A 14,422-nucleotide genomic window follows, 5' to 3' on the forward strand; every position below is an offset into this window, starting at 1 on the left:
CATACACCTGGAGACTAAATTATATGCTATTGAATGATGCAATGATAACAGAAGACATCAGGGAAGAAATTTAAAAAATTCTTAGAAATAAATGAGAACAATGATACAACTTATCAAATCTCTGGGACACTATGGAAGCAGTACTAAGAGGAAAGTACATTACATTGAGCTCATACATTAAAAAAATTTAAAAGTCAGCAACTAAATGACCTAACATTACACCTCAAAGCCCTAGAAAAAGAAGAACAGATCAATACCAAAAATAGTAGAAGACAGGAAATAATTAAGATCAGAGCTGAAATCAATGAAATTGAAATAAGAGAATTCAAAAAATTGACAAAACAAAAAGTTAGTTCTTTGAAAAAAGTAAACAAAATTGATAAACCCCTAGCACACTAATGAAGAGAAGGAGAGAGAAAACGCAAATTACTAGAATTCATGATGAAAAAGGAAAGATCACAACAGACACCATTGAAATACATAACATAATTAGAAGCTACTTTGAAAATCTATAATCCAACAAAATAGAAAATATTGAAGACATTGAAACAGTTTTAGAGACTATGTTCCTCCCAAACTGAATCAGTAAGACGTACACAATCTAAACAGATTAATTTCAAGCACCAAAATAGAAGCCATCAAAAGCCTACCAACCAAGAAAAGCCCAGGACCAGATGGATTCTCAGCCGAATTCTACAAGACCTTTAAAGAATAACTGATACCCAATACTCTTCAAAGTATTCCAGAAAATAGAAAAGGAGGGAACCCTTCCAAATTCATTCTATGAAGCTAGTATCACTCTGATACCAAAACCAGACAAAGACACATCAGAGAAAGGAAACTTTAGACCAATATTCCTGATGAACATAGATGCAAAAATCCTTAACAAAATACTGGCAAATCACATACAAAAATATATTAAAAAGATAGTGCATCACAGTCAAGTGGGGTTTATCCCAGGGATGCAAGGTTGGTTCAACATCCAGAAATCAATAAATGTAATTCACCACATCAATAGACTTAAAGTTAAGAATCACATGATTATTTCAATTGATGCTAAGAAAGCATTTGATAAAATACAGCACCCCTTCATGCTTACAACACTAGAAAAAAAAAAAAAGGAATAGTAGGAACATACCTCAACATTGTAAAGGTTATCTATGCTAAACCCATGACCAACATCATTTTTAATGGAGAAAAACTGAAAGCATTTCCTCTAAAAACTGGAACAAGACAGGGATGCCCTCTTTCAACACTTCTATTCAACATCGTCCTTGAAACACTTGCCAGAGCAATTAGACAGACCAAAGAAATTAAAGGGATGCAAATAGGAAAAGAAAAACTAAAGTTGTCACTATTTGCTGATGACATGATCCTATAATTTAGAAAAAAACTCCACTAGAAAAAACTCCACTAGAAAACTTCTAGAGCTAATAAATGAATTCAGCAAAGTAGCAGGATATAAAATCAATATGCATAAATCTAATGCATTTCTATTCATAAGTGATGAATCCTCTGAAAGAGAAATTAGGAAAATCACTCCATTCATAGTAGCTCAATAAATAAATAAATAAATAAATAAAATACTTGGGAATTAATCTAACAAGAGAGGTGAAAGAACTCTACAATGAAAACTACAGAATATTAAAGAAAGAAATTTAAGAAAACCTTTGAAGATGGAAAGATCTCCCATGTTCTTGGATAGGCAGAATTAACATTGTCAAAATGACCATTCTACCAAAGGTGCTATACAGATCCAATGCGATTCCAATTAAAATCCCAATGACGTTCCTCATAGAAATAGAGAAAGCAATCATGAACTTCATCTGGAAGAACAAGAGACCTTGAATAGCCAAAACAATCCTAAATAGAAAAAGTGAAACAGGAGGTACCACAATACCAGACATTAAACTATACTACAGAGCAATAGTAACAAAAACAGCATTATATTGGCACCAAAATTGACAGGCAGACCAATGGTACAGAATAGAAGACACAGAGACAAAACCACATAAATGCAGTCACCTCATACTAGACAAAGGAGCCAAAAACATAAAATGGAGAAAAGATGGCCTGTTCAACAAATGGTGCTGGCAAAACTGGAAATCCATATGCAGTAAAATGAAATTAAACCTCTACCTCCCACCCTGCACAAAACTGAACTGAAAATGGATCAAAGACGTAGGAATTAGACCAGAGACCCTGCACCTAATAGAGAACAAAGTAGGACGAATCTTCATCATGTTGGCTTAGTAGCAGACTTCCTCAACAAGACTCTCAAAGCACAGGAAATCAAAGAAAGTATCAATAAATGGGATGGACTCAAACTAAAAACTTTTTCTCAGCAAAGGATACACTTAAGAATGTGAAGAGAGAGCCTACAGGTGGGAGAAAATCTCTTCCACATGCACTTCAGATAGAGCACTTATCTCAAAAATTTATAAAGAACTTACAAAACTTTACACCAAAAATACAAAGAACCCAATCAATAAATGGGCCAAGGACCTGGACAGACACTTTACAGAAGAATACGCACAGGCAATGAATAAATATATGAAAAAGTGTTCAACATATCTAGTAATTAGAGAAATGCCAATTAAAACAACTCTAAGATTTCATCTTACTCCAATTAGAATGGCTATTATCAAGAACACAAACAATAATAGATGTTGGCATGGATGTCGGGGATAAAGGCACACTTTTACATTGCTAGTGGAGTTGCAAATTGGTGCAGTCACTCTGGAAAGCAATGTGGAGAAAATAAAACTTGGAATGCACCCACCTTTTGACCCAGTTATCCCACTCTTCGGTTTATACCCAAAGGACCTAAAATCAGCAAACTACATCAACACAGTCCCATCAATGTTTATAGCAGTTCAGTTCACAATAGCTAGATTGTGGAAACAACCTAGATTCCCTTCAACAGATGAATGGAAACTCTGGTATATATACATAATGGAATACTATTTAGCCATAAAGAATAATAATATTATGGCATTTGCAAATAAATGGATGGAATTGGAGAATATCATGCTGAGTGAAGTAAGCCAAGCCCAAAAAACCAAAGGCCGAATGTTTTCCCTGATAAGTGGAGAATAATATATAATGGGGTCTGGGGTGTTGGGAATGAGAGGATAATGGGGGAACTTTAGAATATGTAGAAGGAAATGAGAGGGAGGGGGCTTTGAAAAATGGTGGATTGAGACAGACATCATTACCCTATGTACATATATGATTACACGAATGGTATGAATCTACATTGTGTACAACCATAGAAATGAAATGATGTACCCCATTTGTGTACAATGAATCAAAATACAGTCTGTACAAAATTAAAAGCTAAATAATAAAAAATAATAAAAAAGTTCAATTTTCTCCATTTCCTCACCAACATTTCTTACTTCTCAACTTTTAAAAGGAAAAATACTTTCATTCAATTATTTATATATTATTCACATAGTTGTATTCATTTATTTTTAATTTTTAGTGCACTATTATTATACATAATACATTGGGACCTGTTTTGACATATTCACAAATGAATATAATGTACTTTCTCCATTTCAATCTCCAGTACTAACCCCTTCAATTTTCTTCTTCCCCCAATTCCCTTTCACTAGTCTATTGGTCTTCCTTTTATTTATTTAATTAGTTTTAATGGGTAGACTATAGTTATATATATAAAATTGAATGCATTGTGGTATATTTATACATGCACCTAGTATAATTTGGTCAAGTAGTCATACTAATGGTAGTGAAGTGATACTTTATTTTTCGATTTTTGTTTTCTTGATGAATAGTGGCACTGAGGATCTTTTTCTATACCTCTCGTGTATGTAGTTTATTTGTCCATTTTAAGACATTGTTCAAAATACTTAAAGATATAGACAATGGAAAGACATTTCATGTTTATGGATCTGATGAACAACCCAAATTTACCAGAAAACATTATAATAATGGCAACATTTCCAAATTTGGATGTATCAGTTCACATCATTTTCCATCAAAACTCCCATTTTTGTCAATAAATGTGAAAGATAATTTTGATTTATATTGGATTGTAATAATACTTATACTGTAATGAAACAATGACCATGACCATTTGAAAATGAAGACTAAGTTTTAGAACTCATATTTCCATTTCAGAACTTAGTGTAACACTACAGCTTTTAAGTAGTATATAATGGTTTTACAAATTAATGCAACTGAATTGTGAAAAAAAGAAATAAACTCATATTTATAGTAAATTAATTTTCAGTACAGGTGCTAATTTCACCTAATCAAATAGCTGACTATTCTCATTCAACTGGGTAAATTTCAATCCTTAACATCACATTTTTTTTAAAAATTCACAATAAATATTTGGAACTAAACTCAAGCATCAAAACTACTAATATCTTAGAAAATAACATAAGAATAAATATCTATTAACCTTCTTTTGGAAATAAACTTCCTAGACATCAAAACAAATGCATAAGTGACAAAAGACAAAACTGGTAAGTTGTGCTACAACAAAATTTAAAATATTTGGGTTGCAAAGTGTACAATTGTGAAAGCGATAGGATAACCTACTAAAGGGGGAAAAATCTCAATTAATGCAGGAGATCTGGTAGTTTGAACACATAACCCGTAAAGAATACTTTAAACAATACAATCATGAATAATTCAATTTATACAAAGTAAAATATGAATAAACATGTATTCAAGAAAATATGTAAATGGTCAATAGATACATGAAAAGATTCTACCATACTCAGAGCAATACAAATCAGAACATAGCAAGACATAATTATCTCACTCCCACTGAAAAAGGCTGCAATAAAAACTTACAAACAATAGCAAGTGTTGGTAAGAATATGAGAAAGAGGGATTCTTAGGAATTCTTAGGAATTCTTAGGAAACAAAATTATATAAGCACTTTGAAAGCCAGTGAAGAACAGAGTTATCATATGGCCTAGTAATGCATTCTTAAGTATGTACTCAGAAAAATGAAAACATGTCTACCCAAAACATTGTCCATAAATGCTGGACATAATTTTTTCATTATTTTTCATAATAACCAAAAAGTACAATGATTCAAATGTTCACTAGCTAATAAGAAAATAAAGAAAATAATTGCACAACAGAATCCTCTGTGGTAGTTAAAAAGATCTAATACTGATTAAAAAAAAAAAAGGTACAACATGATGAACCTCAGATATATTATTTTGAGTGAGTGAAGCAAACACAAAAGGCCACGTATCACATGATTCCAATCTCATGACATGTTCAGAAAGGAACATATGTAGATGATTATTGCATGGTGATCACTGAACAGTATACCATTAAAAAGGTTAAATTTAATAGTATATGATTTTCATATTAATAAATCTGTTTAAAAAATTGAGAATATAATGAAATAGTAGAGGTCATAATTCTATTTTAGCAAATCTTTTAGCCAAAATACATTTAACCATTATAAATCGTTATGCATATGGTACATATGTGTTTACTAAGAAATTCAGAATCAGATTTTGGAACTGTTCAATGTGAAAATGAATGAATGTGTATTTCATACTGAAGGTTCATACCTCACATCTGGTGTTTTAAAAATTAACTTTTCCTGAGAACTTTCAATTGCCCCATGTCTCGAATGACAATTTCCTTGTTGGGCCCACATTTAAACATATAGTTTATGCAAAACAATGTACGGCATAATACACATTAGCGAATCATGAAGTAGTTTAGAAAAATGAGAATGAAAATCTATATGATGTTCCTATTATTTGGGAGGATTTTCCATTTTCAGATTCCTGAAATATTGAAAACTCCTGTGTCCTGTAGGTGCATTGTAGCCAGTAGTCCCCACTGGCTATCAACTTTCACAAAATAATTTTCTTAGGTTGCCTCTCCAAAAACACCTACCCTTGACCTTCTTGCCATGGAAACCTAGAATGTGACCTTTACATTCCACTGGTATGGCACCACATTGGCTTCTCAGCCATATGATGAGTCACAGTTGTGACTTCTTCATATATTTGGATCTCAGCCTTAGAAAGAAAACTTTTATTTTCTAAGTAAAAAGCTCTAGCTAATGGAAGCTCTTTTCATGTAGTATTCCTACATTCTATCTATATCTGTATCTATATCTATCTATCTCTCTCTAAATATACAGACATATATATATCTATAATCTGAAGTACATATTCTAAATATATACGTATATTTGTGTCTGCATCTCTCTATATATCTGTCTATACCTATTTGTATTTACCCCTTACTAGTAAATTTATTATTACTCTAATCTCTTATTTGAGTATAATTCATTATATTGAACTTCCTTGGTTCAGTTACCAGATGGCTTCTTTTTTGTGAGTGGTATATAACTAATAAATTGTCTCAGGGCATAGTACCTCGTAAAAGCTCTACTAATATTAGTTAAATAAGTAAATGGATGAATGGGAACTCTTTACTAAATTTCAGAGCTACTATCAGAGGAAATGGGGAAACCAAAACAAAACAAACAAATCCAAACTCTTGGGCATCATTAGAACTAACTCATATTTGGAAAATGTGGCATGTTGCACAGACTTAATAACTGTTTCTGTGCAGAACCAGGGAAAGCAGAGACTGATAACATCATTACTCTGTAATGCTTCCTTTCAGCCAGACTTGGCAATAATCTCAGTTTTATAGCAGAACTGCTACCAGTTCCAAACCTGGCATGAAAATTATACCTTGAGAGGAGTCATCTTTGATTCTGGAACAGGACCACTATTGCAATGTAATCACTGAAATTGATCCAGTGGGGGAAAATGTGTATTTAACTACACCCTACAAATTATGTTTGAATAAGGTTTTATTGATTTCTTTCTTTTTTTCCCCCCAAAATTTCTTTTCAGAATATTTGAAGCATGCAGTTATTTGGCTTTCACAACCAACTAATCGGACATCTAGAAGCCTCCAGATATTTCCAAGAGAAATGAGCGTGCTTGAGTACCTTGTTGACCTCAGTTTCTTCCAGAGGGAGGCCTCCCATCCTCCCATGGAGCTACTGCTTGACTCTCCAGTGTCATTTACAACATACCACTCTTCAAAACCCCTGTCATTAGCAATGTTTAACAAGGCTGATTTATGTCTATCCTGCCAGTTTGTTTATAAATGTTTAAGGATCAATATTTTTTAAAATTAAGTCAAATTTAGGAAGAAAACATAAGAGAAAAAAATAAAATAATAGGATGTGAATCTTACAAAATATTAAAAATGCATAGATAATAGTAATATTTAAAAATCATGTACTATCATGAACTAAGTAAAAGTTATAATAAAGGAGTGATTAGAGATGGCAAAGCCTACACATTGAGATTGTTCTTCATTTTAAACTTGTTTTTTATTTTTTTAAATAATTTTTTAGTTGTTGATGGACTTTTATTCATTTATTTATATGTGGTGCTAAGAATCTAACCCAATGACTCACACATGCAAGGAAAGCACTCTACCACTGAGTCCCCTATTTTGTTCTTTCTTTCATAATCTCTAATGTTCAAGTTAACCTGCTGGTATAGGGATTGTCATTGTCTTGGAACAATGACAACGGAGGTCTATTTTGATCCTAGAACACTAGTAATGAAGATGTTCCTTGAACTACAGTGGGGTTGCTTCCTGATAAACTCATCGTGAATTGAACGTAGTGTAAATTGGAAATACAGCAAGTATCCTAAATCTGCTGAGCATCATAGTTTAGCAAACAATACCTTGTGGAGTCCTGATTGTTCACTCTTGTGATCACCTTGCTGCCAGGGAGCTGCAGCTTGTTGATGCTGCTCAGCAACAGGAAAGAATATTGCATATTGCAGGCCTGGGAAAAATCAAAATTCAAAACACAGTGTGTACTGAATAGGTAAATGGATGAATGGGAACTCTTCACTAAATTGCAAAGCTACCATAAGAGGAACTGGGGAAACCAAAAGAAAACAAACACCACCAAACTCCTGAGCATCATCACTTCCATACACAAATACAGAGGATCTTAAATACAAAGAATCTTAAAATAATTGTAACTTAGCAACCACCTCTAGTTCAATGGAGGATGAGATAAATATTGGTTAAATATTTCTTGAAAAGGAATCAAAGGAAAACAAAACAAAACCAAAAATACCGAATGAGGTATAAAAAGATGAGAGACTAGAGAGCAAGGATGTTGCAATATAAAACAGGAAGATAAAATAATAGCTTTTTCAAAATCAAAGTTGTCATCAATCTGATACCATGGAATGTGTTTCAGCAATATAAAATCATCTAAAATCTATGCCTGATTTTCTTTTTTAAGTTATGTATCTTAGATACATGGAGCATGATCTGACATGCCCTTGAAGATTGTGCAGTGAATCCCTTGTTGTCATGTATTGATTCCTCATTCTCTTGAAGGTGGATTATCAGAAATAAGTACTTTCTGTCAATCAGGAATGAACTATTATTCTGCATCAATCAGAATTTGTATAAATTTAGAAGGAAAGAAATTTCTCATTCAAAGTATTTTTGCATTAATAATTTAGGTAAACTCTCAACTTACTATTACCCCATATATACTTTTAAAATGTAGAAAATCTAATTTTGACATTTACTCTTACAATTACATTACTGAAAGGAAGAAAACAAAGGGAAATTATTAGGAAAATGTATTATTATTATTCCGGAGGGAGAAACATGTATACATAAATATTTACGAGATTTATTGAGGTCATGCCTAAGTAGAGCATTACAACTCCAAAATATTTTCTCAAATGATAGCTTCCAGTTATAATTCTTAAATTTTCTTTGTGTCAATAAAAATTTCTCAGTAAATCACATAGGTTACTCATTATTTTCTCTTGTTAAATGCCTAGAACCATTTTGTTTAAATACTTTCATTTTCTGTTAAATTTTTTGGAAAATGTTCTACTTGATCTTATATTTGATGAATCTCATGCAACCCACTACCCTAGGCAAAGTCCAAGCTGGGTTATTGCTATACCTAGCTGAAGTAGAAAGAATAACCTGACTGCTCTTTCATTTTTCTTCCTCCTATCCCAGCACCTTGAATAGGAAGAATGGGAATATCATGATTTGATTCTCACATAGATTTTTCTTTCTGTTTTAAATATCTAGCCATTTTAAATTTGGAGGCTGAGATTGAGAAGAGCAATTGAAAAGACAGGTAACTTCACTTATAATTTGTTTGCCATATTTCTATGGAAAATATGGTGTCTTTTCTGACTGGCTTTGTTCCTGTCTCCCAGTAGTAGCTTTGGACCACAGTGTTTATAAAATCTCTGAGAAACAAATTTAGATTTAACTGAGTTTGCTCTTTCCTTGAGCACTTCTTTGCAAAGGAACAGTTCTGTCACAATATGCCTTTGGCAGTGACATCAACCCTGGTAAGGTGTTACTGTTTCTGATGAGCAGACCCCAGGGCAACCAGCTGCATGACCCTCCATGTCCATACGTGAAGCCCCAGGAACCATGGAGTGTTGCTCATAGTCTCCTTCCCAGGCATAAATGCCATAGAAGCTTCTTGTTCCTCTGTTTTAGGCTTCTGCCTCAAGCAATACCACTTTAAAAAAAAAAAATTACTGAACAGCAAATGTAGGAATATGTAGCAAATTGTCCCCCTCCTACATTAGCATATGAGCAAGTTTGAGATTCAATGGTTAAGTAAACTTCCCAACAAGGTGCAAAAGAGACCAATCCTCCATAATTCATGGACCTCCAGTGTGGTGATGAGCCTCATTGTCTATGTCTTGAAATATAAACAAATTTTTATCACTATATTTGGGGAGGAAGAATCTCACTCCTCTTCCAGATAGTCAGGGCAGGTAAAACAAACAAACAAACAAACAAACAAAAACCCAAAACTTTATTCCTAATACTGATTTCCTCATTAACATTAGTGATAAAAATGAGAAACTTCTCTCCTTCTTCCTTCATGCTTGTGTTTTTATTATTGATGGGTAGAGTAGGGCAGTAAAGAGAAAGGGGGTTCAGTGAGAAAGAGAGCACTGCCCAGGTTTGTAGGCCCTGAAAAATACTTTCCAGCTCTAATTATTAGTGGATCTTTCGGAAAAGATAGAAGAGTATCTAGAACCCATGTTTGTGGCTCTGACTTTAGGTTACAACGAGAAGACTGATTTCATGTTTATTGTCCCTTCTTGGAATATAAGACTCTATGAACTTAATCTGGTTAGTCCTACCTTAGCCCTCCCTGGACCAACCTTCCTTAGGCCTATCCTCTAATTCTCTCCTTTCATATAGAAAATAGGAACTCTGTAAAGTGCACTGAGAACACTGAAATCCACTGCATGCATTGACACTACCTTTCTATTACCCCTTTCCTAGGATCAGTTTGTGGAGATTTGCTGAATTATACTGGACGTCTCTAAATAGCATGTTGATTAGCCATATTACTGCCTGTGGTTCTGTAGAAATAAATTCCTGTTTACTATACTATTTGGTGAGGCACCTTGTTTGTGTTACCTTCCTTAGCTTGCTTTTATTTTTTCCTTTTCCTTTTGTCAATTCTTCCACATGAGAAAACAAACAAACAAACAAACAAACAAAAAACACTTCTGTATAGATTGAGAAAACTCTAGTTACATGTGAGATGTTGCCTAAGTCAATCTGAAGTTCTTTTGGTACCTGTGGAAGATTGGCTTCAGGACCTCTGGCCCCAAAACCCTAAGAAGTTGAAGCCCTTTCCGTAGGTGGGATGTTTGTATGCAGCCTACAGATTTCTCCTACATATCTTTAATCATCTTTAGGTGATTCATAACACTCAAAGCAAAGTAAATGCTATGTAAATATTTCTTACACCATTTTGTTTCAATTTGTAATTTTGTATTGTTGAATTCAGTTTTTTTTTTCTTTTTCCTGAACATTTTTGACTCATGTTTCATTGAACCCAGAGATGCAGGGTCTGAGGGTACAGATGTAAATATTGTATCCTCTAGAATAGCTGTGGAATCAACACCAAGTTCAGAGAATTTGAGCCTCTATTTTGCCACAAATTCATCATTATTTTCATATAAGCAGATGAGAGCTGGCCATTCCAACTGCAATAAAGTCCTATAGGAATAGTAACCTAAACCACTGTCACCTAAACTCAATGATAATTTGAACCAAATGGTAGCTGACGGAATTTTGTGTATTTAAAATTTATTGTTAAACTATCTATAAAACTATCAGTTATAAAATGCTATCCTTGTAATACATAAAAATAATAAGCAGTAGGAAAAATATTGACCTCAGCTGCCAGTCAGGACAATACTCAGAGACTTAATTTTTACTGTCTCTTACGAAGAGAGTAAGTTGACGTTTATATAACTCAAGGCACAAGGAATTTTAAGACAAGGAATGAAGAATTAATCAAGAAAACCCCTTATATTAGTGGTAAAGAAAGTTAAAACAAGACAAGTGAAATAAGAAAAATATAACAAAAACAATGTTGATAAATAGTTTTTAATAAGCACATTACTACAATTATACACTTAACTTGCATTGTGATATATTACATACCTAATATCTTTGAGGTAAAACTTTCATTATAAGAAAATCACACAAAACACAGTATAAAAGTTGCAAAGAGTTTTAGAATCAGCATAGTGTTATTTTAACTTTGTGTTAAGATATTTAAGTTGGTATACACTAATTATAAATATTTTTGAAACATTAAAATATTTTTTTCAATTTCTGTGGGTTATATGAGGCATTTTAGTTTAAATAGCAAATATTACAGTTACAAACTAAAACAAAAGTATGATTTATTATAGGATTAATTTGCAAACATAAGACCATGATGACTGAATTTCTTTCTAAAAACATTAGTGAAAGAAAATCATCCTAAAAATTTCCATTTGAGTTTACAGAAATTCTGTCCTACACTTAGTTCAGGTATAGTCAACCACATTTCTACGAATATTTAAAGTTTGTGACTCACCAGTAAGAAAATATGCAATTAAAAATAACTCTTTAAGATATTCATGACTGCTTCATAAACTTCATACCAATGATATTTTAATTAACTGTGAAATAATTTGGCAACTAGTAATTTTCAGGGTGTGAAATACAGACAGTTTTGTTTCATGCTAATCAATTATACTAATTGATTCATTCAGTAGGTAAACTATATTTTAAACCTATAGTTAAATTTAATTTAGGGTTCTATGATGTGCTAGGAACAAGAAAAGGAGCAGGTATTCATATTAAATAATGTTTCTAAAAATCCGAGACAGCTTTTTAATATCATTTCCTTGTACTGAGTTTATATGAAGCAGGAATTTTTCATTTTCATCTCATATCTACGAAGTTAAGATTACAGTAAATCCTCCCTTTGTAAAAGTTTAGCCTATGATAAAAATGACATGAAATAGGATATAATAAGGGCAATGAATAACATTTAAAAGCCAGGCATGGTGCCTGTAATCCTAGTAACTCTGGAGGCTGAGTCAGGAGGATCACAAATCAGAAGACATTCTGAGCAAATTAGCGAGACCCTACCTTAAAAGCAAAGGATTGAAGAGAGCTGGAGATGTAGCTCAGAGGTCAAGCACCCCAGGGCTCAATCAACAGTACTAATAAAATAAAATACTATTTAAAAATTTGTACTTCCACCTATTCATTCAATATTATTGAAATCCATAACATGGAAGTATGATATTCTTAGTGTTTTTGCACCATGGGGAAAAGTATGTTGAAAGAAAAACAGGCATTCAGGGGACTGTGCCGTAGGTCAGACACAGACTAGGACCCCAGCAGCACACATTAAACACAATGGATTAAAATAACAGTACAGATAATTCAATTATACAAATTAAAAGGCAATATATGGAATAAGAGTGCTATAATTAAAAAAAAATTAAGAAAACAAAGCATACCTCCGGTAGTACAGCTCTAGCATTTCTGTGTGGGAAGAACCTGGCTCTGGCAATCCATGTGCTTAAGGAAGACAGTGAAGCAAAGGTGGGGGGATGGGGCGGGGCTCTTCTTAGAACGGCCGCTGTGTACAACAGGCACAGGAAACAAATAAATCTGTTCTTGTACTTTGCTAAATTTACCTAACATTTTATTGTGTGTTATATGGATTTATTTACGTATTTGAACTTTTCCATAGAACCAGTAAAGGTAGAACTCATATCTAGTCTCCATGGGGCATATAGGAAGGGCCTCACACCAATGGGGGAACATACCAGCCCATGTAGATACAGTCACGTAAAACCCCCACAGACAGCAGCTCCTTGGCCTCTGCTTGAAACTAGAGGAGCCCATACCAGCAGCAGTAATGGCCCTTGTGAAAACAGATCTGAGGTAGAGAACTAAGCAGATGTTGCACTGAACCCAGAACTAAGATTCAGAAAGGGGATGTTGAGATCTAGCTTAGGGTAGGTACATGAGTACGGGTGTTATGGAGGAAGACAATTGAACACACAAATATGGTGTCTGATGGTACCGGGAAGAGAATTGCAGTGAGGCATGAATTTCAGATAGAGAATGAGGTAGATGACTACTGACCGCTACATATGTCCTAACCAAAGCCTCTGAAGAAAGAAACTAAAGGACCAGAATGCAATGCAAACAGCTAGAGAATAATACTAAGTACTGAGCTGAAATAAAATAAGAATTCTGAGACTATTTTCCCATCTGATTAAAAAAAGGAGTCTTTATAGAAATTATAGAAGAGAATGCATACATAGTCTAGTAAAAGTACTCTCAACTTGATTCAGAGGTAAGGGTGCAAATGTACAAGTGGAATTCTGGAAAAATCAAGTGTTTCTGGCTCTACTGTGAAAGCAAGTTTTTATACGAGGTAGCATCTATGAAGAATGACCCATTACAAGTCATTTTCTCTTATATTTTTAATCCATCAGCCATCATCCATCATCTCTCATAAACAATAGGATTATCTTAAATTAAATATTAATATTAAAATAAAGGCTAATTTAAAACAACCTATCTGAAGTGTTCAAATAAAATTTTCTTTACTGTCTGTGAATGTCCAGTTTGCAAATTATTTTTGTTTTATTTAAATAAAGTTAACTAAAAGCCAAAGTTGTACTAAGTAACAACTTAAATATTTTCCATTTATGTAGGAACCCGGCTAACTCCTAGCCTAATCATATACACTAACTTAAAATTTTTCAATAGGAAAGCTATTCACTTGAGGTGCAGCCACAGAAAATTTGTGAAATGGTATAGAAAATTTGATCTTCAAAGCTAAATATGCTCATTGAATATCTATCTATATATCTACGCAGTTGAAAACAACATAACATGTGAAGATAATGCAGGAAAGTATCATGAAAAAGAGAGAGGAGTGGTAGAAAATGAGCAAAGAATAGAACTCTGTGGACATGAATTAGGGAATTAAAAGTGAATGTTTAAAAACCAGGATGATGGACCCAGAATAAAGGGA

Source organism: Sciurus vulgaris (genome assembly GCF_902686455.1).
Source record: "Sciurus vulgaris genome assembly, chromosome: 2".
NCBI lineage: Eukaryota > Metazoa > Chordata > Mammalia > Rodentia > Sciuridae > Sciurus > Sciurus vulgaris.